We start from the raw sequence: 27,806 nt of genomic DNA on the forward strand, positions 1-27,806 counted from the left end.
TGGCTGGTCTGGGACCTCCAAGGGGGCAGTGCTGTGGTCCTTGAATACTAATTGTTGGTCTGTCACCTGACTTGATCAACACAGGAAGTGGGACACCAGTAGACAGTCTCCAGTGGAGATAGGATTTCAGCCTTAATTATTTTACCCCTTGACGGCACAACGAACGCATCCCAACTGATGGAAAATGGGATTCTTCACTGAGCCGCATCATGCCCCAGATCTGTAATTTGATACAAAAGCTTCACACAAATTGAAATTAAAATGAATTTTAGATGCTTCCTCCCATCAAAGCAGTTTGCACCAGCAGGCTTCTCTCTTTCATGAGTTTGCTATAGAAATAGGAGGAACTGGGCGGCTCTGCTGTTAGTGACTATGGAAGTAACACAATCTCCCTGCTTGTCAACTGCAGGCAAGAAAATGAAATAAAATGAAAACCAATTGGAGGTCTAATTATCCTTTTCAAAATGACTTCATCCCGTAGAGTGGCCCACTGAATACATAAAAGACACCTTTTCTTTTTCTTTCTTCTTTTCCCCTTGGGTGTTTGGGGCCACACTAACAGAGGGGTCACACTGGGATTCAGGAGATGAGGCACTCAGTGTTTGAGTCTAATTTACCTGCTTTATAACACCCACAGAGGGAGTGGCTTTCTGCCAAGCATTGTTGAAGCACTTCTCAGATAGTGACACATTTATTTCTCATAAATACTCTACGAGGTAGGTACTGATACTGTTGCTATTTTAGAGAAAACTAAGGAACAGAAAGGTGAAGTGATTTGCTCAAAGTCACACAGCTTGTTAGCAGCACCACAGTTGGAATTTGAACCTGGGTAGTTTGGCTCCAAGTTCAGGATCTTAATACACTATGTTCTTCCTTGTAATGAATCTGGTTGGAGTTTGGTTTTCACAAGGAAAACAAAAATCTCCCATCTGTCCTACCTCCTAACAGCCTCATTGTTAGGGCAGGCCTTTGGTCACAGCAGGGGCAAGGGTGCAGATCCAGGTGTGTTCACAGCACACCCCAAGGGTCATCCTTGAATGTGAAGCCCCCCTTATTCTCATTCACAAAAGGGTCGTATTATGCATACTGTTCTAGCTTCTTTCTTTTAATATGACAATTTGGAGTGACCTCATTCTTGCTTACATCTGCCTTGTGTTTACCATGTACACTATCCATAATTTAACCAGAGTGCTGCTCCCAGATATTATTCCTGGGGCAGATTCCTAGCTGTGGAATTGCTGGGACAAAGGGCATACATAGTTTTAGGGGATAGTTCTTGCCTCATTGCTCTCCAGACAGTTTGCTCCAATTCATATTGTCCCCCAAAGTGGATGGAGAGCACCTGTTTCTTCACACCTTGCCGGTACCATGTATCAGGAAACAAACATTGCCTACATGATAGGTAAACAAAATGCTATCTCATTGTTCTGATTAATTATGAGCTCAGCTAAGCATCTCTTCATCGCTTATTGGCTAGCTGTATTTATTTTTCTGTAAACTGCTTACTTGAATGCTTTGTCCATTTTTTTCCCAGTTGAGTTCTTTATCTTTTTCTTAGTGATTTGTAGGCACCTCCTTCATTTTTTAAAGCCTTGGAGGGCTCTAGCTCTTTAGTTTATAGCTGGCCTTGTACTCTAGCCTGGAAAGACGGTTGAACTAACTTTCCTCTTTCTTTTCCTTTGCTTTTCTCCCCTTTAATCTTTATTTCCGAGTACAGTGCTGTGCACCCTGTGGACACAATAAACATGTGCTGATTGACTGTTTTATTTATCTGATTTTTATGGCTTCTTTCCTCTGAAGAGCTCCACAGACTTTATAGTCATTAACTCGATAACCCTCAAAGCACTCTAGTGTGGCAGCTGTAATTACTGTCGGGGTTTTTGAGATCGTGAAACGGAAGAGCCGGTATTCTCCAGAATTATTCTTTGAGGGCCTCAGAAGGGGGCCTGGGGGGAGTTCAGCCCCTTCACAAGCTCTGGACCAAAAGAGTATATGAAAGGGTCCCAGTCAGAATGATTGCAGATTGGTGGTGGGTGATCACTGGGTCTACTAAAGCTTTCTCCAAACCCCCTTCTCTAACTGTTCTTAGAAGAAAGTAAGACCGAATAGCAGTTATGTGTGCCTGGTTCAAGTCCTAGTTTGTCTTCTCAACAACTGTGTGGTGATGGGCAATAACAGTAACTGACATTTACTGGGCTCTTCCTCTATGCTAGACCACATGCCAAACATTTTTCGTGCACTGCCTCACTTGGCCTTCAGGGCAATTTTGGAATGTGCTGAAAGGTTAAGTAACTGGCCAGCAATGCATGGAACTCACTGTTGCTCTTTGCAGTGGGCCGATGTTACCCCTGAAAGATATGTCTATGTCCTCATCCCCAGAACTTGTAAATGTGACTTTATTTGGAAAAAGAATCTTTGCAGATGTAATCAAATTAAGGATCTTGATATGAGATTATCCTGGAATATTTAGGTGGGCCTTAAATCCAATCACAAGCATCCTTATGAGAAACATACAGAGGAGATACAGACACAGGTGAAAAGAAGGCCACGTGAGGAGTCAGTCTCCTGGTCTTTTTGTTATGTGGTTACCTATGAATTAGCTATTTTCATTTCTTTCTGTGCATCTCCCTTTGTTTTACTTTTAATACTAACAATACTTATTGTAAGCTTATCTTTTTATATTTATTATTAACTTAGTGTAAGCCATACTTGTAACTTCCCAAGAGCACTTCCAAGTTTGGTGATTCATGTGGAGGACTCCCAGGACTCAGGATATAGTTGGACTCATGGCTGAGACTTAGTACAGTGAAAGGATACACAGCAAAATCAGTGAAGGGAAAAAGTGCATGGGAAAAAGTCTGGAGGAAAACAGACACAGGCTTCCAAGAATCCTCTCCCAGTGGAGTCACATGTGATGTGCTTGATTCCCCGAACAACAAGTTTTGACAACATATGTGAAGTGTTGTCTACCATGGAAAATTGTTAGAGACCCAGAGCCCATGGGTTTCACTAGGGGCTGGTCACATAGGGACCTTCTGCTTAGTATGAACCAAAACTCCAGACTCCCAGAAGAAAAGCAGATGTTCAGCATGAACCACATTGTTTGTACTAACAGTTTAGGTATAGTGGGCACCTTTATCAGTTTTGTAATGGGAGAACCCTCCTGAGGTCTAAGTTCCCAGGTGCCAGTCAAGGGCCAACCTTGCAAGCAGAGCTTTCTAAGGATAGCAGTCTCAAGCCTGCTATGTTTATTTTTTGCATGGCATGCAATAAAGGTTAATTACTTCTAGACATTATTTTATTTAATATCTTACAGGATGGAGAGTATTATTATTCATAATTCAGAGATGAAGAAACTGAGGTTGTAAGTGTTTAAAAACCTCACCTCAGATTGTCACTAGTAGATCAGAGCATAGGAATGTTGGAATGTAGCCAGTATGCAATAAGCCATTCCCATTACAGGGAAGGGCGTTAGGGAAGAGAGAAGTTTTTCAAAGTGGCTTCTAACAGAGAGCATGTAGGCTGAGATATGCTATAGCCATCCCCATATCTCAATGACTTACAGTAATCCATTTTATTTTCCACTCAAGCCTCATGTCTATTGCAGGTCAGCTTTGGGTGCTGTTCTCTCTCGTCCTCACTCTGGGACCCAGCTATTGGAATAGCCACTGCTGCTAGTGACTGGGGCAGGAGGAAAGCACAGGTGTAGATGGTGCTCTTAAAGATTCCAGGCGGAAGTGTGATGTACATCATGTTTATCGGCCGGCAGAAGCCACGTGATCTCACCCAGCTTCTCAAGGGGGTGGGGAAGTGCGATCCTAATAGGAATGTTCATTGAACAGCACCAAGCACTGCACAGCAGCCAGACAACTTTGGCTTCTGGTTATAGCACCTCTCCTCTAAACCCTCTGCTGAGCCATGCCCTCTCTTGATATAGGTATGACTGGAAACCTGGTTCCAGTGGCCTACAGGGTGTCCCTGGAGTCTGGCAGCAATGTCATGTGTCTGTCTACTTTGCCCAAAGACAGCAGATACCATGTGAGAATTTACAACAATTAGTGTCTTTGGGGCTCCTCCTTCACGAAGTCTCTGTCTCACCCCTCGCCTTTGCCAGCGAGCCGAAACCATCCAAAAACTGGAGCTGGAGAGAAACCCTCTGGCTCAATCATGCTTTTTGAATCCCTGCCAAATGTTGCCTAGACATCTAAAACCCTGGGTTCCTTAAAAAAGAATTCCAGGGGTATATTTATTAGCAAGCATGAATTTCGACAGATTTTCATGTTCCTCTCTCTTGGCAGGGAATGCAGGGATCTCCTGCCAGTTTCTGACAGCCTTGTCGCTAGGTGTTAAGTGAAAAACATCATCAGCCCGGTCTATTGATAGGTTCAAGTGACAGTGTATGTTGCCAATCTCAGCCAAGAATCACTTCTGACAATTTTCCCCTCCATCGCCGTGCTTGGGCAGGAACATCCCTCCACCCCCCTTCCTCAGGAGTTTAAGACACTGTAACCATATTAAGGCTGCATATGTCTGCATGGCTGCAAGCAGTAGGTTTGCGGAGGAATTAAGCAGGGCATATGGCTTCCGGCGGGCTGCCTGGATCGCTGAAGCATCGCCCAGCCCTGTGCCAAGCAGTGCTGTTGAAGCTGCTGTGCCCGGTGCTCCCAAAAAGAGGAGTTTCAGCCAAACTTGTTGATTAGTGCTCACTGAGAGTGTCAAAATGCTCTGCCTGCCTGGTGAGTCTGGCCCCTCTCATGGACAGACCTTTTCCTGCCCTCTGCCGCCACCTGGGGATGACAGTCACCGCTTGTCTTTAATTCTTAGCCTATAGGTCATGCAGAGACCCCTTTCCCCTTCCAGCTCTACTCCCTCCTGTTCCCTCCAATCCATTCTCCATCAGGAACTCAGAATGATGTTTTCAGAATACAAAGCTGATGATGACCATAATTATAATAGTAGTAGTAGCAGTAGTATTATTATTATTAGTAATAAGAGTAATAATAATAATAAAACTTCACTAGATTCTCAGTGATCCTAAATGAAAAAACAAACTTCTCAGGATCCCTCCGCAGTCCTGCTTGTCCCCTGCTCTCTTCTCCTGCCTCATCCACAATGAAGCTGACGTTTTCTCTCCATGTTCAAGCCACACCAGGCTTCTTTAGGTTCCACTAAAGGCCGTGTCTGTCTCTTTCATGGGGCCTTACACATGCCCATTCCTTTACCCCCACCAAGTCTCTTCGTCCAGGTTCAGTGGCTCCCAACCTTGGTTGCACATTAGAATTGTCTGGGGTACAGGGGAAGGGATTCTTTTCTTTTCTTTCCTTTTTTTTTTTTTTTAACATGTATTTATTTATTTTAAAGAGAGAGAATGGAGGGGAGGGACAGAGGGAGATGGAGAGAGAGAGAGTCTCAAGCAGTCTCCCTGCTGAGCATGGAGCCCGACCAGGGACAAAGGCCTTGATCCCATGACCCCAAGATGATGACCTGAGCCAAAACCCAGAGGCGGGTGCTCAACCACCTGAGCCACCCAGGTGCCCCAGAGGGATTCTAAAAATACCAGTGCTTGGGCCTACCTCCAAAGATTGAATTTTCTTGGTCTGAAGAGAGGCCTGGTAATCATTTTATGAGTGCCACATCTGGTTAATTGCTGTGTAGCCATTGGATCTCAGCTCTGTTGTTCTTTCTTCAAGGAAGACTTCCCTAATATCCCTGATTAGGTCAGAACATTCCTATTTTACACTACTGAAGAATTACTTGCCCACCTTCCTTCATAGTACTTAAGAGTCTGAATTTTAGGGGCACCTGGGTGGCTCAGTCCGTTGAGTGTCCAACCCTTGATTTCGACTAAGGTCATGATCTTGGGCTGGTGGGATCAAGCCCTGCGTCAGGCTTCGTGCCCAGCAGGGAGTCTGGTTGAGATTCTCTCTCCCCCTCTCTCCCTGCTGAACCCTCCCCCCTGGCTCCACACATGCACTCTCTCTCTCAAAATAAATGAATAAAACTTAAAAAAAAGAGTCTGAATTTTACACTTAATTGTGGGATAATTGGATTAATATTTCTCTTTCTTGGTGGACTTTAAGCTTCGTGGGCTATGGCTATGTATTATTTTGTTCACTATTGTAAATCCAGTGCTGTCACAATGACTAATGCCTGAGAGGAGGTCAATAAATAATGGTAAAATAAATGAATGATTTCGGGGCAGTTCCAATATCTTCAGGGTGGCCCATGTAATCCTATTTAGATTTTAGGACTATCTTCTGACCAGGGGCTTCTTCTTTAGTTAGTTGTGAGAATCCCAACCAGTCTCTTTAGTGACCAAGAGCAGTGACAGGGACAGCGTGGACCAGGAAGCGTGACGTGGTATGGAGAAGTAGGTGGGCTGGTATGAGTGGTGGTCAGATCCTATAGGGCAGAAATAGAGGTGAAGCAGGGACACGTTGGGAGAACGTTCTGGGCATAAAGACATGCCTTTCTGTGAATAGCCCATGAATCAGGTGTCCAGAAATTCAATATTCTGACCCAGAACAGTACGCTTCCACTATCTCTGAAAAAGAAACAGGCATTCAAACGGGATGGATAGAACAGAAGTGGTTTAGGAGGAATCAACACTTGAAGATGGGTGAAGGTATATCAAGAGAATGTGGAGAATCACTGGATGAATTCAGAGGTCACAGGTCACCACAAGTTACATGCCAGAGGAGACAATTTTCGGCTGAAATTGTGAAACTGCAGCATGCGATCTCTCAGACATAACAAGGGGTAGGAGAATCAGTATATCTGTGGAGGGAAAATGTTCTGATTTTCCAGAAAGGGAAAAATGGTAGAATCTTGAAATTGCAAATAAGACCTTGTGGAAGATACCTGGAAAATTATAGAAGGATTTAAGTAGAGGTTGTGATTGTAAGAAAAGAAAGCAAGAGTCACCAGACTAGCATAGGTTTGCTGAGAACCAGTCTCATTGAACTGACATTATTTCATCTTATAGCAAGGCTATTAGGTGGAAAGATCATGTTGAAAATATATATGTGGCATATTTTGATTTCAGGGAGGCATTAGGTAATGTTTCCTCTAAGGTAGAAATTAGTTGAATTTGTAATTGACTAAACTGCCATATCTAAAGAATACCTCACTTTGGAGGGAGGCATCCTAGCATTGCACTAACTTCTAAACTTATCCCTGTATCATCTTCTCTCCCTTCTTTCTCTGCAGATTTCTCTCGCACATTCTCTTCCCAGTACCTTCTCTCTGTGTGTCACTGATTCTCGAATCTGTATTTCCTTACTTCATTTTTCTCCAAAGCTACAGAACCACCTTTCCAGCTGGAAATCCGGTTTATTTCCAACTAATAAGCCAAAATGGAACTCATTATCTCCCTTACTCCTCACCCCAAATCTCAGTTTTATCTTTTTTTAGGCATTGGGAAATGAAGAATTTGCTCTGCAACCGGGCATCAGGATCTTTCTTATCTTGGGCTATAGCTTCTTTTAGTCTTCATTTTTGTTTCCAAGTAGACTGAAGAGAGGTTATACACCGTCATGATCATCACCACTCCTGTCACCATCACCGCGTCTACCACCACCACCATCCCCCCACCACAACCACCTCCACACCACCATCACCATCACTACCATCACTGTCTTCAACACTATCAACTCTGACAACATGGAAACAGTTTTTTGCAGCACCAGGGTGGGAAAACACATAGAAAACACAGAGAGTGAAACTGAGCTATAGCACATTACCAGTGTATTCTGTCATTGGATCCCCACAACCCAATAAGGTAGGTACTACCCTTATTATCACTTCACAGCTGAGGAAGCCTAGTCACAGGGAAGTTAAGTCTCCAGATCATACAACTCACAAATTCAGAAGCAGGATTCATATCACCTTCAGACAGTTCATCTGCAGAGCCCATACTCTTAACCATCGCTCCTGACAGAGACAGCTCATAAAGGAAATTTTCCTAATTCCTCAAAGAATTTTTAAATTTCATGCTACTAAATACATTATATCATCATTTGTTATGTAATTCATTGTTTCTGTGATTAGACTGAGATTTTTAAGGGCAGGGATTTTCCTTTTATTTATCTTAGTACCTTTAGGGCCTAGCACTGTGGTTAGCATAGATGTGAATGTTAACAAGAGGATTACTGTGTTGTTAAGGGGTTTGGATTTTATCAGGGTTCCTTTGAGGGGTTCATTTGCAACAGAATTGCCTGCGAAACTTAGAACTTGTTTTAAACATGTTTTAAGGTTTCATGCAGACCACCTGAATCAGTCTCTGGGAGTGGGGTTAGGTAATCTGTATTTTAAACACATTCTCCAGTGATTTTTATATTCTCTCATTTGAAACCCACTATGGCCTCTTCCAGGGCTGAGATTCTATCATGATGATTTTCATTTTGTTCACATAGGACAGTAAAAGATGCCATGGAAAAAATGGTTCTGGGAATATATTTCTAACAGCATTTGATTTCCGGGATTCTATATTCAGCTGTATTGTTTTTGTTGTAAGTTTCCTCAAATCTTTTGTGGAAAGAGCCAAGCTATATAAATCAATATGAATTAATAAAATTAAGCTATACTGTTTCCCTAAGTCATCAGACAATGGAAGCCTCAGTAACACTGCTGCCCTCTTGGCCACTAAAACTCTGACCCACCACTGACCAGAAGGCATTTCTAGCCTCAGAATGGCACTGTAGGCCCGGAGTTTTCTTAAGTACCAGGGGGTCAAGCCGTGTAAAACAAATTACTTCCCCACTTTGCGTTCTCTTCCTGGAATCTTCAGATGTGAGATTGGCCTCACAGAAAAATCCCTCACTCTGAAGTCCGCAGACCTGAACTTATATTCTGTCACCACTCTTTGCTCAAGTGGGTTACCTTTTCTGAGTTCATCTGCATATCAGAGAAATGGTTGAAAAAGCCTTTCTGGAGTTTGTAAGGGCTGAGAACAATGAATACTTAAGAGCCAAGTGTTGGGACTTGCACGTGGATATTGCTCTTCTTCCTCCTTTTACTATTATTTAAAAATTATAATCATCATAATTCTATTATTTTTACTTCTTTCCTCCAAGTAGGAGGAATAAAATAATTGAATCATTACTACTGCTCTTGGAGCCTGATAGGCAGCATGATGATAAATTAAGACTTGTGTTACCTTCCAGAGTCAATAATTCATCTCCTTGAAATGTCCCTCAAGGAAGCTCTAATCATGCATTGTCTATATGACATATTATCTGTATTTTTAGCCATAGATTTTGAAATAAACCTATGAGGTAGATTGCAAAAATGGCCATAATATATTCCTTGTGATATGACTTTGTGATTCTTTCCATCGAGAACTGATATCAGGAATTTCCCATCCATGGGAATTCTGGGAATCTGGGCTGGCCTGTGACTTGCCTAGGCCTTGAACTCTTGGAAATTTGTCATGGTCATGTGGCAAGAAGGATGGTCAGGATGGTCAGATGGATGAGAGACCTGTGGCCCAGTCACCTCTGAAATCTTCTCAATGGCTAGCCAACCACCAGATACATGAGTGAGGCCATCCTAGACCAGCTGGTCACCAGACAAGCTGCCATCTGCCCACGGACTCAGTTCCCTTCTTTGACTTCTTGATGCTCTATGTGAATCTGAGTCATGGATGAGTTCATGTTAATCCCATGATCTTACCATTTCTCAATTATTTACCCAAAATGTAGGTATTCAGTTGCTGGGAACATAAGTGGTTCCGATAAGTGGGAACATAAGGCCCCTAGGTTCTGCTTTTCGTCTCAGAAGTTGTGAGCTAACAGCATTTATCTGTTACTCAATCAATGTATAAGTTCCTAGTACGTATCAACCAAAGTATTGGGTGCCATATTACCCCTAAAACTACATTTGCTCTCTGAGTTGTTAAATTGGATCTTGTTGACTTGCTTTTGCCTCATGATTATCTTACCTGACAAGGTGATAGGGTAAAGTATTGCTTAGTTCTAGGTAGCTTTCTAACTTGCCTAAAGATTGTGATACAACTCTGGGAAAAGACATCCTAAAAAATACAAGAGAGGGAGGACCAACTCATGTTCTCATCATATCCCACTCACAGTGGCTTCTGTAAGTGTTTGTCTGGCTCAACCCGTTAGAGAGAAAATTTTCAGGCAGATTAAGTCCTGCCTGCTGAACTTCTGAATCTCAAACCCAGTACAAAACATCTCTTCAGTCATTCAACTCTGAGCCAGTTCCAGGGACACACGTGGTGGGTTACTTATCTCATGAGTAACTGCACTGTGAAGCTACACCCTATCACAGCCTCTCCCACAGGAGCTGGGATCACAGCCCAGAATGGAATATCTGAGATCTTCAGCATATTATCCAGAAGAAGCTTTTGTGGCACCTATCTTTTCTGCCATTTGTAGTTGGCAATAGCCAGGCCAAAACAACTTGGTTTGACTACCAGGTGAATAATGGGGTGGACGCTTCTGGGAGCTTAGGTACAATTTTATGTTTTACTGCATTGTAAATCAGGAGGCGGATGAAGACAACAGTGACTTATGCTATATTCCTTCACCTTATTGGAGGATTTAGCACACCTTGGAGCAGGAGGCTTTGGCAAGCCTTGAGTCAGCCTGACTGCTGATAAGCAGGGCAAGGGCCTGAGGATTGTCCAATGCATCATGGGCAGGTTAAATAAGCACAGCTTTGTTTAAGACCTTTCTCTCATGGGAATATCTGTGTGCAGAACTGTTCCTTTTAAGATTTATTCAACAAAGACCCATTCACGCTATCATACCCTCTTGACTGAATGGTTGTGAAAGCTTTTTAACAGGTCTCTGATTCCATTCCCACCTTGCACTACCTGCAATCTATTCTCCACACAGCTGTGGAGAGACTTAGATCAGAAAAAATTGCCCCCTGCTCCAAACTGTCCAATGTCTTAGAATAAATATAAACTCCTTGCCATTGCTTACAAGACCTTACATGACCTGACTCCTACTTCTCCTTTTGACGGCATTTTCTCAGTTTCCCATCAACCTCTGTGTTGGAACCACATGGTATTCTTGTTCGTCTTCCAACCTGCCGAGCTTCAGGGCTTTTGCACTTGCTGTGCCCTCTGTCTGTGATACTCTCTTCCTCAGCTTTTAGCATGGCATATCTCCATACTTCATTCAAGTCTTCAGTAATGTGTCTTCTCTTCAGAGACCTCTTCCTTGACTGTTCTACACAAAATAGCTCCTGCCTTCCCACCATTGTCCTCATATCAATCCTCCCCCACCATAGTACTCTTCACTACTTGGAATGCTATTACATTATTCTCTGTTTCCATATCTCCCCCGCTCAAACATAAACTCCAGGAAAGCAAGGGCTTCACTTGTCTTGTCTGCTACTGCAGCTATAGAACCTTGAATAGGGCCAGGCTCATTGTAGGCCCTCCATTATTGAGTGGATGAGTGAATGAGATCCAGCAGTACTATTGTGACATATAGACACGTGTTTAATTCATTCACAGGGTATTGTGAAAATGTGTTCAGTAAAGGTCAAACCTATGTTAAATCTGAAAGGAAAATTCATCCATCCATCCATCCATCCATCCATCCATCCATCCATCCACTGATCTAACAACTATGTATCAAGGACCCTTTATGTGCTTAGCACTCAGGATACAGAGTCATGATAGACAAGTCCTTGTGGATGGAGAGTATATCTTAGCTACTTTTAATTGAACAAAAACAATGTGCCATGAGCTCTGCTAAGTGCTTTCTGTATCATAGCATGATTTATGTGATGGAGGTAGGTGGGGTAGGGAAGGCAGCCCAGGCAGAAGGAAAGGCATGAGTGTATTAGTTTTCTAGGGCTGCCAGAACAAACTATCACAAGTTTAATGACTTAGAACCATAGAAATTTATTCTCTCACAGGTCTGGAGGCTAGAAGTCCAAAGACAAGGTGTAGGCAAGGCCATTCTTTCTCCTGAGACTCTAGAAGAGAATTATTCTGTTAGTTTCTACCTTCTGGTGGATCTTGATGTTCCTAGGCTGATAGTAACATCACTCTAATCTCTGTATTTTGCCTTTTTCCCTGTGTCTTTCCTCTGTATCTATGTCTCAATTTCTCTCTGTTTTCTTTAATGAAGACACTAGTCATTGAATTTAGGGCTCACCTTAAATCCAGCATGATCTCATCTAGAGATTCTTAACTAATCTGCAAAGGTCCTATTTCCAAACAAGATCGTATTCACAGGTACTGGAGGTTAGGACTTGGCCATATTTTTTGGGAGGACACTATCCACCCCACTACAGTAAATAAATACTGTGAGTGTAAAAAGAACACCCTGGAGAACATGGGATACTGAATCCAGTCATCTGGGAGGACAGAATGCTGGGTTGACCAGGACTCCCTGGAGAAACTCATTAACTCACAGGCAAACAGTCATGTAGTGTGCTGCACTCAGAGGGGCTCCCCCCTTGTGTTAGTGCTCTCCTGCCTTTGTCTTGAAGCCCCAGGAGGCCACGCTCTTCACTCCAGAACTTGCTTTGAACAGAGAAGGAATGCAGTGGTCTAAGAAACATGAGTAACCAAGGAGCCCTATCTTTCTTACTCATTTTACTTCTCTATATTAGGCAACCACTTACACTGAAAATGATGATACAGAAAGGAAAGGGAAAGATTGTATGACCTGTAGTTCTTATCCCGTCCAGTCCTTCTGTATTCATCAGTAAGCCAGAGGTAGAGCGTTGGTAGAAAGTATGCTTATCAAGAAGCGAAATAAAAGCAGTTGAATTGGTTTGGTGCAGTGTTTCCACAGTTATGGCAAGAATGAAATTCACAAGCACGCACAAGCTACAGAATATGAAGTGTTTAATTTTTGCGATTCTGCATACGAGTTTAAACACTCCCATATTTGCATTTTAAACTGGCACCGCACAATACAAAGATGAATGGTAAAATTCATGCTAATAATTTAAAATTTTAATTTTTCTTTACTTAGATTGATGTTAAGTAGCATATAAAAAGCACCACCACAAATTGAAAGATCATGGAAGAAAAGAAAGAGTTTTATATTTTAGTGACACTAACAACATGGTTTTCTGCTTTTTGAGCAAGAGGCCTCACATTTCATTCCACTGTGCACTGGGTCCTGCAAATTATGTGGCTGGCCCTGCAAAGACAGCTGTTGGGCAGAACCTGCAAGCCCCTGACGTATGTTGCCCCTGGAGCCCTCGCTCTGCTAGGCTGTGACTGCTGTGCCTCCAGCTTCACTTCTTTGACAAGCAGTGCTTGCTCCCTGTTTTCTCTCCCTCTCAGGTCACTGTTGTTGTGATGATTTTAAAGCACATTCTGCTCTTTCCCCACTTCTGTACCCTCCCCTCCCACCAGTTTTCCCAACATTTCTGGCATTTCAGGGATACAAACAAACCCATCAAGAAACTATCAGCACTGGCTGGCTTCTGGCGTCCTGCTGTGAGAGCTACCACTGGAGAACCACAGGCAAGGGCTGCCACCTCTCAGCAGGATGCATTTTCTCCAAATTGGAGGGCAAGTGGTCAAAATAGCTCTCAGCCTCAGGAACCTCTTCTTTTTAGCACAGCAGTGGACAATCTCACCCTTGCTTTCTGAAAAGAGTTTTGTTTCTTCAGCCAAGCCAACTGATGAGAACACCACGCACAGCCCACCAGAGTGCTGGCTGAGAACCTGGTTCTGTAACTATCATTCTTCATTCTGCTAGACAGACTCTCCCTCCCCAGCTCTTCTGATGTTGAAAGTACTGGGCAGAAATTTCAGCACGATTGAGAAATAGTGAAGACTAGGCTGTTCTTTTCTTTTTTAAAAAAATATATTTTATTTATTTATTTGATAGAGAGCACTAGCAGGTACAGGGGGAGGGGGAGTGGAAGGGGCAGAGGGAAAGGAAGGGGCAGAGGGAGAGGCAGACTCCCTGCTGAGCAGGGAACCCAATGTGGGGCTGGATCCCAGGATCCTGAGATCATGACCTGAGCTGAAGGCAGGCGCTTAACCCACTGAGCTACCCACATGCCCCTAGGCTGTTCTTTTCTGAGTGCAGATGATGGGAAGGGAGTCGGGTATAGAAGAGGACGTGTGGAAAGGAGTATTCTCAGACCAGGGCACATTTCCATTCCATGGGATGAGGGGCAGCCGTTGCTACACTTGAGTGCCTCCCAGGCCTCCTCCCTGATAGAGATATGTGACTACTTGAAACCCTGCTCAGGACTTGGTGAAACCGTGGCATTTTCTGGGCTTTTGTTCTTGTTCCTGTTGACTGCCAGTTTGGGTCCTTGCCAAACCCTGGCTGAGAATGAGGCTTTCAGTGCTGTTGTATTGGCAAACATGGCTTTCACTAACTAAATAGTAGGTGAAAGGGAAGGCTAATATTTGTGGAACATGACTTCATCCCAACTGTAGGGCTTTCCTAGGTGCCGCCTAAGTGCCGAATTGATGCAGGATGGGCCAAACTTAGGCCACCTGCAGGTACTGTGCCAGGCCCTGTGTAGCTTCTTTCCTATTTATTTATTTAGAAAGAGAGAGAGAGAGAGCACGTATGCAAGCAGGAGGCGGGGCAGGGGCAGAGGGAGAGAGAGAATCTCAAGCAGACTCCATGCTGAGAGCAGAGCCTGCACTGGGGCTTGATTTCATGACCCTGAGATCATGACCTGACCTGAAATCAAGAGTCAGATGCTCAACCAACTGAGCTACCCAGGCACCCACCTTCCTTCATCTTATTCTCATCAAGTAGCCATGTGATGTGGGGATTATGACCCCTGTTTTGTAACAGGAAACTGAGGCTTACAAAAGGAAGGCAATTAATTCAAAATCATATAATAAGAGAAAGCAGAGTTGAAGTGTCCTTCCAGGGCTTTTTTCCTTCTATATCATGAGTTCTTTCTACTATGTTACATTGTCAAATCCCAAAAGGCAGATTTCCGCCCCCTCTTCTTTCCTTTCTCTCCTTTCTTTTTTTCCTTTTTTCCTCCTTCTGTCTTTCTTCCAACCCTCCATGAATTAAGCCACATATCTGTCCTTCTGTCCTTCATCATAAACCTTTCCAAAAAAGCTGAAGTACTGATTTGTCCTTCTAGAATTTAGGTACCTTCTGAATCTAGTCCTGGTAAGAATTATTCTTTGCTTCAAAATCTCTGTAACATATCCAGACTGATTTCCTCATTGTCTCCTGAACATAATACATGCAGTCTTGCTCCTCCTTACTTCCCCCATCATATCCTTTCCTGGCCATCACCACACTCATCTTCCACTATTCTAGCCCACAGCGATCTATCATTCCTGTCACAAATGGTAGCTAACATTTATAGAACATTTGCTTTGTACCAGTTACTGTTAAAAGCATGTCACTCATATTTATTTACAGTTTCCTCAGTCCAAGGAGGTGGGTGCAATTGTCATTTGTGTGTGTTACTGAAAGAGGAAAGAGAGGTCTGGGGTGTTAGTGGTGGGTGGGGTGAGTAACCTGCCCAAGGCACATGGGTAATGAGGAAGTTGTATTACTTTTCATTGATCATGTCATTTGTTGCTGCATTTCTTGAGATGGTGCTTTGAGATAGCCAACTGTTTCACATGGATATGTCTTATTTTCCCAAGAATATGATCTGTGCTTTGAGAATAGGCATATATCTTGTAATTCTTTATGTGTTTCCCAAAGTTAAAAGTTTACTTGCTGAGCACACAGTGACCCCTAACATGATATAAAACACCCAGACGTCCACATGCCTCATTAAGCTACTAGAAAATGCCATTTGAATTATAAGAATGTGGAACTAGAAGAGAGATTAAAAAAAAAAAAAGCCCAGGTGTATTAGTTGAGGTAAAGCTAGCTTTTGTAACACACAACACAACTACTGATTGTACAGTACCAAATGTACAATTAGGATTTGTTTTTTGCTCTTGTCAGTGAGCCTTCCTGACTGGCAGATGGCTTTCCTCCAAGAAGTGACTCCAGGCTTCGTTTATCCTGTGGCTCCATTATCTTTCACATGAGTTCTTGAAGATGAGGATGTTTGTCTGCATCAATCCACAGAGGGGAGAGAGGAGCACAGAAGCTTCCATGTGTGAGTTGTGCATGTGGTGCCTATCACAGGCCAACCTGGGCTGTGGTGCCCATCGCACCCATACACATTCCATTGGCTAGGACTCTCACATGGCACAGCTCCCTCAAAGAGGGTAGGAAGCACCTGGGTGGCTCAGTTGGTTGAGCTTCTGACTCTTGATTTTGGCTCAGGTCATGAGGATGGCTCATGCATCCTCAGGATCCATGGCTTGGGATCGCGGGATCTCGCCCCCCCTCTACCCCACCCTCTGTGCGCATGCATGCTCTGTCTCTCAAATAAATAAATAAATAAATAAAATCTACACAAAAAGAGGGTGGAAATGTAGAACGTGTTTCATGAAACCGAGAGACTAGGTTTAGTGATCTTGCAACCATACCTGTGTCAGGGATGGTTAACACATTTGTTCTGCTAACTTTTGGGTTGGGACTGATTGTTTGGAATGAGGTGTGGAGAAAGATTTTGAGGCTGAGTCCGTGCTTAGAGAGAAGGGGTATGAAGGTTCATTTGTTTTGTGTGCCAGGGTTGGGGTAGGGGGAATGGCAACATATACATCACTACTTGCTGTCCCTGATTCTAGTCTGAGCTCTTCATTTAAACTTTATTAATTTATTTATCCTACATATATGGGACAACTGCCAAGTGACAGAGACACAGAGATAGGTAAGTCATGGGATCCACCTGTGTGGAGGCCAGGTGGTTCAGGAAAGAATTTATGATGGAGTGTGGTCTCTGTGGCAAAGGGACAAGTACAGAGTCCTGTGGGAACACAGAGGAAGAGGCTATGGAGGGGAAGAGAGTCCAGGAGTCAGAGACATGTTGAAGGTCACACTGTGACTATTCAACAGGTGCAGGACAAGAACTCTAGGAGTCCTCTATAATGTGGGAGACTGCCTGCTGCCTCCCAGGACTGGTGGGGGTAATGCCCACAAAGGTTAGTGAAGCGCCTGTCCCAGAGTCAGTACAAAATGCACACCTGCCGCTGTTCCTATGCTTGTTCAGGAGATTCAGTCTATCTACTCCCAGCAAATGCGAACTGTTCAAGGGCCTGCTATGTGCTTTATTCATTTAGTCAACAGACATTTATTGAGCACAGCTACCATGTGCCAGGCACTGTTCTGAGAACTGGGAGTAAATCAGTGCACAAAACAGACACAAATCCCACCTTTGCTGAACTTGCACTTTGGTGTGGGGAAACAGATCATAAATATGATACATAAGTGAGTCAGAGAGTCCGTGAGCAGGTGGTGAGTGCTATGGAACTGGCACCTGGTAAGAAGGATTGGGCATGCCTAGCATGGGGAGTGGTGGCAACTAAATTTAAAAAGGGGGTGGTCAGAGAAGGCTTCACTGCAAAGTTGACCCTGGAGATACTTCCTGTAGATGTGCAAGACCTGATTTTGTCCTAAACTCCCAAGGTAGATAGAATCATCCCCATTTTGCAGATGAGGACCGTGAGGCTGATAGAGGTGAAGCAGCCTGGCCAAGCTCACCTGAGGGCTGGGATTCAAACCAGGCACCTCTTTAGGCTGAGAAGAAAGCAGGTGCAAGGGGTGTGAGTCCATGGTTGGTGGGCTGGTCTCGAGCATAGGGCTGGATCAGGCAGCAGATTCCAATGGTATTTTTCTCCCGCCCTGTCCTTAATTGTACTGTGTTCCTGTGTGGTTTCTTTACTTTTGCACACCACCCCTCTAGATGTAATGAATAATATTTGGAGCTGCAAACCAGAGAGCATTTAGTGGTCACGAAGGCTTGATAAAATGTGTACATGGTTTTAAATATTCCATTGTAATGCATGGTAAGGCTCGGTTAAAAATGAGAGCATGTAAAAGCTTGCCGGATTTGATTGATGACACGCCATCAATATTGATGGCCACGAGCACATTGGGAAGTTGGGATGCTGTATTTCTGCTGTGTCCTGCTAGCATCCAAGTCTGTAGGGATGATATATCGTGTAAAAGCCTGGGTATCACACTGCTGTTACACTGACATTAAGTAATGATAATGGGGCTCAGCCTTAGTTTGAAGTAAAATCAGTTTTAAGTGAAACGTGAGCTCACAGAACCTGTGCTGGTGGGGAGGGGCTGTTCCCAGGGCTTTTGCTCAGGGGGCCATTCATGACTATGGGGACATTAGCCACATCTGCATTTGGGGCTGTTCAGAGGTAGGAGGCCAGGGGAAGTGCTCGCTCTATGCATGAGACATCACTCCATGAGATGATGTAGGCAGAGACTGGAGGGGTGTGTCCACAAGCCAAGCAACAGAATGGCCTGCTGGCAACACCAGAAGCTGGAAGAGGCAAGGAAGGATCCTCCTCTGCAGCCCTCAGAGGGAGTGCCTCCCTGCCAGCATCTTGACTTTGGACTTCTGGCCTCCAGAAATGTGAAAGAAAAAGTTCCTATTGTTTTTTTTTTTTCTTTTTCTTTTTCTTTTTTTCTTTTCTTTCTTTCTTTTTTTTTTTAAAGATTTTATTTATTTATTTGACAGAGAGAGACAGCCAGTGAGAGAGGGAACACAAGCAGCGGGAGTGGGAGCGGAAGAAGCAGGCTTCCCAGCGGAGCATGGAGCCTGATGTGGGGCTCGATCCCAGGACCCTGGGATCATGCCCTGAGCCAAAGGCAGATGCTTAAAGACTGAGCCACCCAGGTGCCCCAAAGTTTCTATTGTTTTAAATGAGCCAGTTTGTGGCAATTTGTCACAGTAGCCCTAGGAAACTAATAGAAACACTTTCTAGCTATGTGACCTTGGGCAAGTTACTGAAACTTTCTATGCCTCTTTCTTCATCTGGGATGCAATATTTCCTATTTCGTAGGGCAGGTGTGAAGATCAAATGAAGAAATCCACATGGAGAACACAGAACTGTGTCTGCCATGTAATAAATGCTCAGTAAATTTTGTTATTGTTCCTAGCCATTCTCTTTCCCTTGTTATTTAGTGCTTCCAACTCTGTGTTAGGCTCATTACACATGGCAGTATCATTTCCTTTTCTAAAGTGCCTTCAGGGAGAGCAAGGTGGTCTAACATTACCTTCATTCTACAGTTGCAGGATGGCTCAGAGAGGTGATGTGATTTTCTAGGAACACACAGCTGACATGTGGGAGAGCTGGACTTAGAACTCAAAATACTCTGGCTTCAAACTGAAGTTCTTTCCACTAATAATGACGTCCATGTGCCAAATGCTATATTATGCATTCTTTCTAAATTTTTACAGTAATCCTATAAGGTAGGTTTCATCATTACTCCATTTGACAGATAAAAGAACAGAGACTCAGAGAGACTTGGTAAGCTTCCCTAAATCACATGGCTATTAAGTGGTACAGTCAGTATTTTTTACCCATGATAGGCTAAATAATGGACCCAAAGGTAGCCAGGTCTTAATCTCTGGAACCTGAGAATGTTAATTTATAGGGAAAAGGGACTTTGCAGATGTGATTAAGGATCCTGAGCTGGGGAGGTTACCCTGGGTACCTGGAAGGGCCTTACATGTAATCACTAGTGTCTTTATAAGAGGGAGATTTGATTGAAGCAAAGAGAAATGATGTGGTGACAACAGAGGTAGAGAGAGCTTCGAAGTTGGTCTGCTCCTGGTCCTGAAGATGGAGCAAGAGACCATGAGCCAAGGCATGCAAGAATGCAGCTCTAGAAGCTGAACACTGTAAGGAAATGCAGTTTCTTCTAGACTAGCAGGACTGTGGCCCTGCTAACACCTTGGTTTTGGCCCAGTGAGACTTATTTTGGATTTCTGGCCTCCAGAACTGTAAGAAAATAACCGTTAAAGCCACTAAGTTTATTGTAATTTGTTAGGGCAGCCATAGGAAATGAATACATTATTTACCTTTGTGACTCTAGATCTGTTTGTTAGCATCTCTACCTCTATTCAACATTGGTCGTCAATAAACTCATGGCCTTGATGTGTCTGCATTGGTAGCAGCACTGGACACTGACAGCTGTCATGCAGATTGCAGGCAGGGGCCATCCCAGGCTGCTCCTTCAGCGTCACTGTAAGCAGCAGTCTGAGGGGTCAGTGTTTCCTGCTACTGGTGGCAGAACACCCAAAGGGGTCTGGGTCCTGTATGCACCACTAATGGATCTGGCCGCTGGTCCCCAATTTTTCTTCTTCCTCCCCAGGAAGCCTTGGCCCTCAGCAGCAGCCTCTGTCTAAAGCCAGGCTCATGTGGTTACCAGACAGGATACTAAAGAAGCTCAAGTTTAGAGCTTAGGACCAGGTGACCTTCAATGCTGGTCTCTAGCTCCTACCTTGTTTCTTGGGAAGGTGGCATGATGCAATAGAAGGACCTTGAACTTCAGAGTCGGACCCGGCCTAAAATCCCAGGCCTGCTGTTGACTGTGTGCTGACCTGGCAGAAGGCATTTAATCTCTCAGACCTCCGCTTAATGTGTAATGTAAGAAACCAAGTGAGAGGAGCACTTGGCACATGATGGATTGGGGAAAGGCAGTTCCTTCCTCTTCTCTTTATTTATTTTGTCTCCAGTTATGGAACCTGGGGACCTATCTTTGACCTTCTGGGTTGCAGTCCTGACTCCGTTACTTAACTGGGTTTTTCCTAGATAGGTGTCCTGCCTTGCTTGGTCTGGAACTCAAACTCAGGTCATGAGCAGGCCCCTTGCTTGCTGACATCCGTAATTCGTGGTGATGCTTTCTCTACATTTTGTGGTTGTTGGAATGTTTTCTGGAATTCTCTTATGCCCACCTGCTGAGACCCTCTCCTGTGTATTGACTGGGAATTTTTGGCAGCAAGAAACAAAAGCCCTCACTCAGCTAGTTTGAACAATAGAGAGGATTCTTTTTTTTTTTTTCCCATAGTTAGAAGTTCTGGAGGGGATGAAAAACGCTGGTTTTTTCCTATCATTTTACTCTGACAATCATTGCGTAATGACTTATCTTTCAGCCTTGCCTTTCCATTGGTAGCAAAATGGTCCAAGTACCACATCCAAATACGTATCTAGCGGAAGAAAGGTCTGCTCTCCCTTTCTTCCCTCCTTTCCCACTGCCCCTTCTTTCCTTCTTTCTTTCCTTTCTTTCTTCCTCCCTCCCTCTTTTCCTTCCTTCCTCTCCTCCCTCTCTTCTTTCCTTCTTGGGTAAAAGAAAACCTTTCCCAGATGCTTCCCCAAGCCCTCCTGTCAAGTCTCATTGGTCAGCATGTGTCACAGCCTAACCAATCACTGGCAGAGAAAATGGAGCACCATGATTGGTTTAGACCATGCATAATTTACTTCCTGGGAGGAGAACTGGGGTCCACCTCTCTTGAGGCACATGGCTTTGTAAAGAGGGAGTAGCTACCAGAGCACAGCTGGAGCTGTGGTGGATGGAAGGGTGGATGGCTGCTGGGTAGACAGCCAACAGTGTTTGCTTCATGCAGTTTTTGGCATATGCTTGGATTTCCCCCTGTACATCAGAAGTTCTGTTTAATCTCAAAGTCAGAGATGAAGATCATAGTACTCATCGTAAATGCTAACTTGAATTGACTGGTAGTAAACACCTGGAATAAGGTGTAGAGCATTCTGCCCACATCTGGACTCAGTGGGGATGACAGCCATGATTGATTAACAATGTCTGCTGGTGTGTGTGTATGTGTGTGTGTGTGTGTGTGTGTGTGTGTGTGTCAGGATGGTACTTAGCAGGAAAATTTTCTTCCTTTAAAAAATTTTTTTTAAAGCTCTAGGCTTTGTCTTCCTAGACTGTTGCATTTCCCAAGAACTGCTTGTGAATCTAGTATTTAGAAGCCATGTTTACGTATTTCACAGGCAAATATGTTGCAGAAAATTGATGGGCCATTTATAAACAGGATCCTTGTCTCTCTGACTCCTGACTCTCATAGCCCCTGAGAAAGGGCCACAAGTCTCTGGTTTCTTCTTCCCTGAGTTCAGGAAGTATTCAATAGCAAACTGAAAATCCAGGGAGGCTGCCCTCCGCTGTTCATGCCGTCAACACAAGGCTGGTGATCCAGAGGTGGCAGATGTGACTGAAACAGCTCAGAGTGTTTGTTCATCTTCAAAAGAGGCACCTGAAGCCCATCTTTCTTGCCCAAAGACATCTTTCCCACCAAAGAAAAATTTGTATGCTCTTGTAATTCTGCAATTCTGGGTCAGCCAAATGAGCAGTATTTTAATTTTTAAAATCTTAGCCAATTTTCAAGAGGGTGGCTTTCTTCTGGGTATCGGCAGCACCATCTCTGTAACAGCCTTTGCTTCCCTCCTCCCTGCTTATCTTCAGAGACTGGCCGAGCCCAGCTGCTTGGTAGGGCCATCTCCACAGGCATACTAATAATGGGGATTTTTATTCCAGACAAGTTTTCATTATTTGGGGTTTTTGTCTGTTTGTCACATGTCCAACTAATTTCTCTTTGTTTTTGAAACAAAGGGTATCTCTAGGAAAATGGAATTGCAGTGATATGTTTATGTTGTTTTTGAATTCCTCCTTCCTCCTCCCTTTCTCTCTGTATAGTAAATGAAAAGTAGGTTTTTTTTTTCAGGTTATGTTCGACAAATCTCTGGACACAGTCAGATAATTTTGCATTTCTAGACTCAGTGAACCACATGACAAAAGTTAATTAAACTGGCTGGGATAGGAGTATCTGCTGGTAGATCAGGAAAACTGTCACATTTCTCAGAATAATCACAACCGACTTAGACACCTGAACACTCCTTGTTGTTTAATGAATATACCATTTGGTACTTAAAGATACCTGTAAGCTGCTGTTGTCTTAAATTGTCATTAAAATCATTAAATTATTCTAGATACTCATCGAGTCATTGCTGTTTCTTTCTCTCTCCAAACCTCAGGCTGAAAAATTCTCCATGTACCCCAGTCCATATTACTTATGGTTCTATTGTCTCACTACCTAAACAGAGTGATTTTGTCTTACTGACCACTTTCCTTGGGGATGGGTCCAGGCATTATTATTTTGAATTTGTCCATATGATTCTGTTGTGCAGCCAGGCTGGGAGCCTCTACTATAAGAGTCCCACCGTGGAGCAATCAGGATGTTTACAGTAGCAGCTACTTAAGTCTCTCTGACCCAACAGTGCAGGGCAGTTTGTTGATCTTGTTACATGTCCGTAGTGGGTTGGCAGGGGCTCTGCTCTACATTTCCTGTCCTGACACCCATGCCGATAGGGCTTACAGTCTGGAGCATCATCTGTGGCCGTGGCATGGAGAAACAAACATAGCAAATCATGTTGGCACCTAGTTCATCTTTTGTGAAGTTAAATCAACTAGCATGTATACTTAGAAAGTATGTGGCACATAGCTACTGTTTATTAAATACTCACTCTTGGTAATATTATTATTGCTATTCTAATAACCTGTTATTATGTTAACATGATTAAAGCGTACAATAAGGGAATGGGGGGTTTCACAATCTCTGTTTGCAGACTTTAAGAATTAGACTAGCTTTTATCCTGTTTGATTATATTATTCATCTTCTTTGGATTGAAGGTCTTAGTCTAATTGAACTTTAGAAGTTTGTTTTCCCCCATCAATCACGTAAAAAATTTAAACCCCAAGGCAACAGTGAAACTGCCTTATGGTTAGGAAAAAAAGTCACAGACAAGATTTCTAGCATTCCATATCAACCCCAGGTGACTTCCCTGATGAGTATGTCAATGAGAGAGGTATGGAAGTTAAGCCAAATAGATTTGAGATCTGGAATTAGACCATTGGAACAAGCTTTCTGTACATCTGTATCTTTGACAGCCCCCAGGGTAGATGTGCATCCAGGAAGAAGCAGCTGCTGCGCTGTGTGTTTGTGCTGAGAGCCTGGTCTAGATGATGTTTGTAAATAGGAGAGGAAGCACCTACGTCACACTATGAAGGAGCTGTGCATGGTAGGGTGGTTAGTGTGAAGATGTGGCTGTCCTTTTTTGGAGCTATTGCATCAGTTCAGAGAAACATTTGTAACTGTACTCCCCTGAACGTGTGCAACTCCTCATCTGTGTCCAGCACACCCCTTGTGCTGGGAGGTCCTAGCCTTAACATGGCTCTGAGCCATTTGCCCAATAGTTAGTGGATATGTGATGTACTTTGGCCCAGAGTACCAAAGCAAAGTAACCTCAGCATAAGAGAAACAATGATCTCATAAGTAAGTACCTCCATTCTAATAATTGAACCGGACTCCAAGAGGGAATCCTCACGATCCTACTAAGGAAACTTCTTACAAAGAGCAAGTCTAAGATTGCTGATGGAGAATGCCATTTTGTGAATGCACCTCGCCCCAAACTAGGCCTGTACATCACTGTTAGTTCTGATTAGGACTGTGCTGAAAAATGAGGTGAGCAAGTACAGGTTGTGTAGAGTCTAAGGCCTGTGACTTGGGGACAATGAGCATCATAATTGCATGCAGTTACCAAGCACTTGCTCTCTACCAGACATATATTTTACATATAATAATTCATTTGTTGCTCATCTTAGGTAGATACTGTTAATGTCCTCATTTTTCAGGTAAGGCAATGAGGCACAGAGAGGCTAGGCCACTTGCCTATGTTCTTACAACCAGAAAGTGGGAGAGGATGCACTCAGGAAGTCTGACTCAAACACACAGACTCTTTGCTGCTATATGGTTAACTGATGATGTGGCGAACATGGAGAGGCACTGTGAAATGAGTAAGAAGGGGCACATAGGCGGGCACAGTCAAGGCCTTGGTGGTGAGGAGCCGAAACCCTGACTAGGAAAGGGAAGGGAAACAGAAGGAGAGAATCTTCATGAGGGTATAGGGCAAGGAAAACCGCTGAGCCGTGGGNGGGATCACGCCCTGAGCCGAAGGCAGACGCTTAACCGCTGTGCCACCCAGGCGCCCCGTGCAATGTGTTTTTAAAAATATATACTGATGAGATATAGTAGCAAGTCTCACAACAACTATACTTTTGAAGAACTGGTGAATATAAAAGATATTTTGATGTATCTGCAAAGCTTGTGTTATACAGAAATATCTGTGACTTGTTTTGGTGATAAACTCACAGGAACTGTTAGTGCAACTATGGTCCATTGCCTATGTTCATTATTGAGGGAAACGCTAAATTTCAATGAGAAGATACTGAAAGCAAGGGTGTAAAATTTTTTTTCCTATCCAAGTTCGTTGACGCCTGAATCTTGTTCACAGACTCCTTGCTTACTCTGTTGCAGTATTTCTCAAAGCACTGGGCCACCTGCATCAGAATAAATGGGGGGGTGGGGCGCCTGGGTGGCTCAGTCGTTAAGCGTCTGCCTTTGGCTCAGGGCGTGATCCCGTCATTCTGGGATCGAGCCCCACATCAGGCTTCTCTGCTATGAGCCTGCTTCTTCCTCTCCTACTCCCCCTGCTTGTGTTCCCTCTCTCTGGCTGTCTCTCTCTCTCTCAAATGAATAAATAAAATCTTAAAAAAAAAAAAGAATAAATGGGGGGGGGTGGCTGCCAGGTGGGGAGGGAGGCATGAGTAAATGTTTCCTTCTTAAGGTTCAGGTTTTGAAAAACTGAAATGAACTCATTTTTGTTGCTCTCCTGCTGTGTATCTTGCATACACTAAATTTTGAGAGCCACTGATGTAAAATAACTAATTTAAAACCTCTTAGTGTCATTCTTTTTAACCATAAAATGGGTTTGGGGCATGAGCTAACCCGGTCCTATAAAAGTAATATATGCAAACATAGCTTTTGAAATGTTTAGAAATAACATGGTGATGCTGAATGTGGGCAATTTCAAATGCTTTCTTCAAAGATGATATTTGGTTCTTTGAGCTTAAGAGTATCTCTGCAATGGGCGGAGGCTAATTGAATTATGTGGGGCTAAAGAGCAAATATGTTTCTGAGAGAATTCTGAAGCCAGCTGCCCACTGGTGTGAGGACCTGGCTCATTTGCATGTCTGACTGGAGACCAAAGCAAAGGGTGATGTGTCATATGAGGTAAAACGGGCAGAGGAGGACACAGTTCCAGTCCCAGAGCATCAGGAAAGAAGAGGCTGAGCCATTATTACTAATCTGCAGGGTGCAGGGCCTTGCTGCTTGTGGCTGGAGGCAGAGTGCCGGTCAAGAGAAACCAGTATCTCGGTAGACAAAATGAGCTCAGAGTTATTGGGTGTAAGACACCACAAGTCTGCTGAGGTGAACTAATAGCAAAAAGTGGAGAGAGAAGGAGCACTCTCTGTAAAGTGGAGTATTGGCCAAGAGAAGTGACAGCTATGCACTCATAATGGGGAGAGCACTCTGGGCTTCTTGCAAAGGGATGCTTTTCTCTCTCCTGTGGCTTTGGGTCTGGGAATACTGTGGAATTTTCTGCTTGGGATTCAGATTGCTTCAGTGATGTCTAGGATGTAGGACCTCTCTTCTGATCACAGGAGATTTTGCACCTAATTAGGAGGGCACTGAGAGAAAGTAGACGTTTAATAAGTAGGGAAATTACCACACTGTCAGATTTTCTCTGTCTATGCTAGTGGCAACATAACACAGTGAGTGACAGCACAAGGTTAGACTAGGCCGGGAGTTCCAGCTTTGCCACTTACCAGCTCGATCATCTTGGATGGGTACTAATCTTTCTGTTGCTCCATTTACCCATTTGTAAAATGGAAATAATAATAATAATAATAAGAGTACCTCTTCACGGGACTGTTATGAGGTTCGAGCCAAGTAACAAATGTAACACATGTAAAATGCTCAGGATCAGTGCCTGGTATATTATAAGCAGTATATACATTAATGTATATGTGTGTGTATACATTAGTAGATATATATTTGTTTTGTTGAATAAGGAAATTTTGGCATTTCAACAACCTCATTAATTTATTTGATGAACTATTGATTTGTTAGCACACTCAGTAGAGTTCTGGACCGAGGTTTGAGGTCCCCACTCTATCCTATTTTGTTAACTGTGTTTGACTCCGGCTTTACTGCTTATGGATGCTTAGGCAGTCTAATTGAGCTCTCTGAGCTCCTTCATGGAGAAGCTGGAAGGAACATATATAAGGTCATTTGGCCCAACAATGGCCCCACTGATCCAAAGGACACAGGATTCCTCTCCAGGAGTTAGACCTTGGCTATAAACTCACCTTTTAATTCACTTTTTAAAATCTGAAACAAACCAGATTTCAATGGAATGGTGTAGAGTTTGGGTTAGTCTCCAAGTTTTTCTCTTCTAAGATCTTATTTTTTATTTGAGAGAAAGAGCGCACATGTGAATGGGGGTAGGGGCAGAGGGAGAGGGAGAGAGAATCTCAAGCAGACTCCCCACTGAGTGCAGAGCCCAACTCAAACCTCGATCTCATGCCCTGAGATCATGACCTGAGCCAAAGAGTTGGACGCTTAACTGACAGCCATGCAGGCACCCCCAGTTTCCAGTTATTTTTAACGTATTTATTTCTGGCAAAATTATTTGGGGAGAAAAACATCGAGGAATTGATAAATGAGTGAGTGAGTGGAAGAGTAAAATGATAAAGGGATACTCAATTTGTATTTTAAAAAAGGATTTCTTAAACTCAAGTCTCATGATGATCATAGTAATAATAGTAGCTTATATTGTTTGAGCACATACTCTGTGCCAGGACTTATGTCAGAAGCTTTGCATCTAGTATGTAATTTAATCTCAAGGAGTTAGGTGCCTTTATTTTAAATATGAGGAAATTCAGATGCTAAGCCAGATTATGTGGTTTCCCCAAAATCACACAGCCGGCAAGTAACAGAAGTGAAATTTGAACTCCGTTAAGCTCCAGAATATTTGCTCCGAAACCCTATACCTCTGTCTCTTGCTAGCCTAACATCCCACATAG

Source organism: Ailuropoda melanoleuca, chromosome 12, assembly GCF_002007445.2.
Source record: "Ailuropoda melanoleuca isolate Jingjing chromosome 12, ASM200744v2, whole genome shotgun sequence".
NCBI lineage: Eukaryota > Metazoa > Chordata > Mammalia > Carnivora > Ursidae > Ailuropoda > Ailuropoda melanoleuca.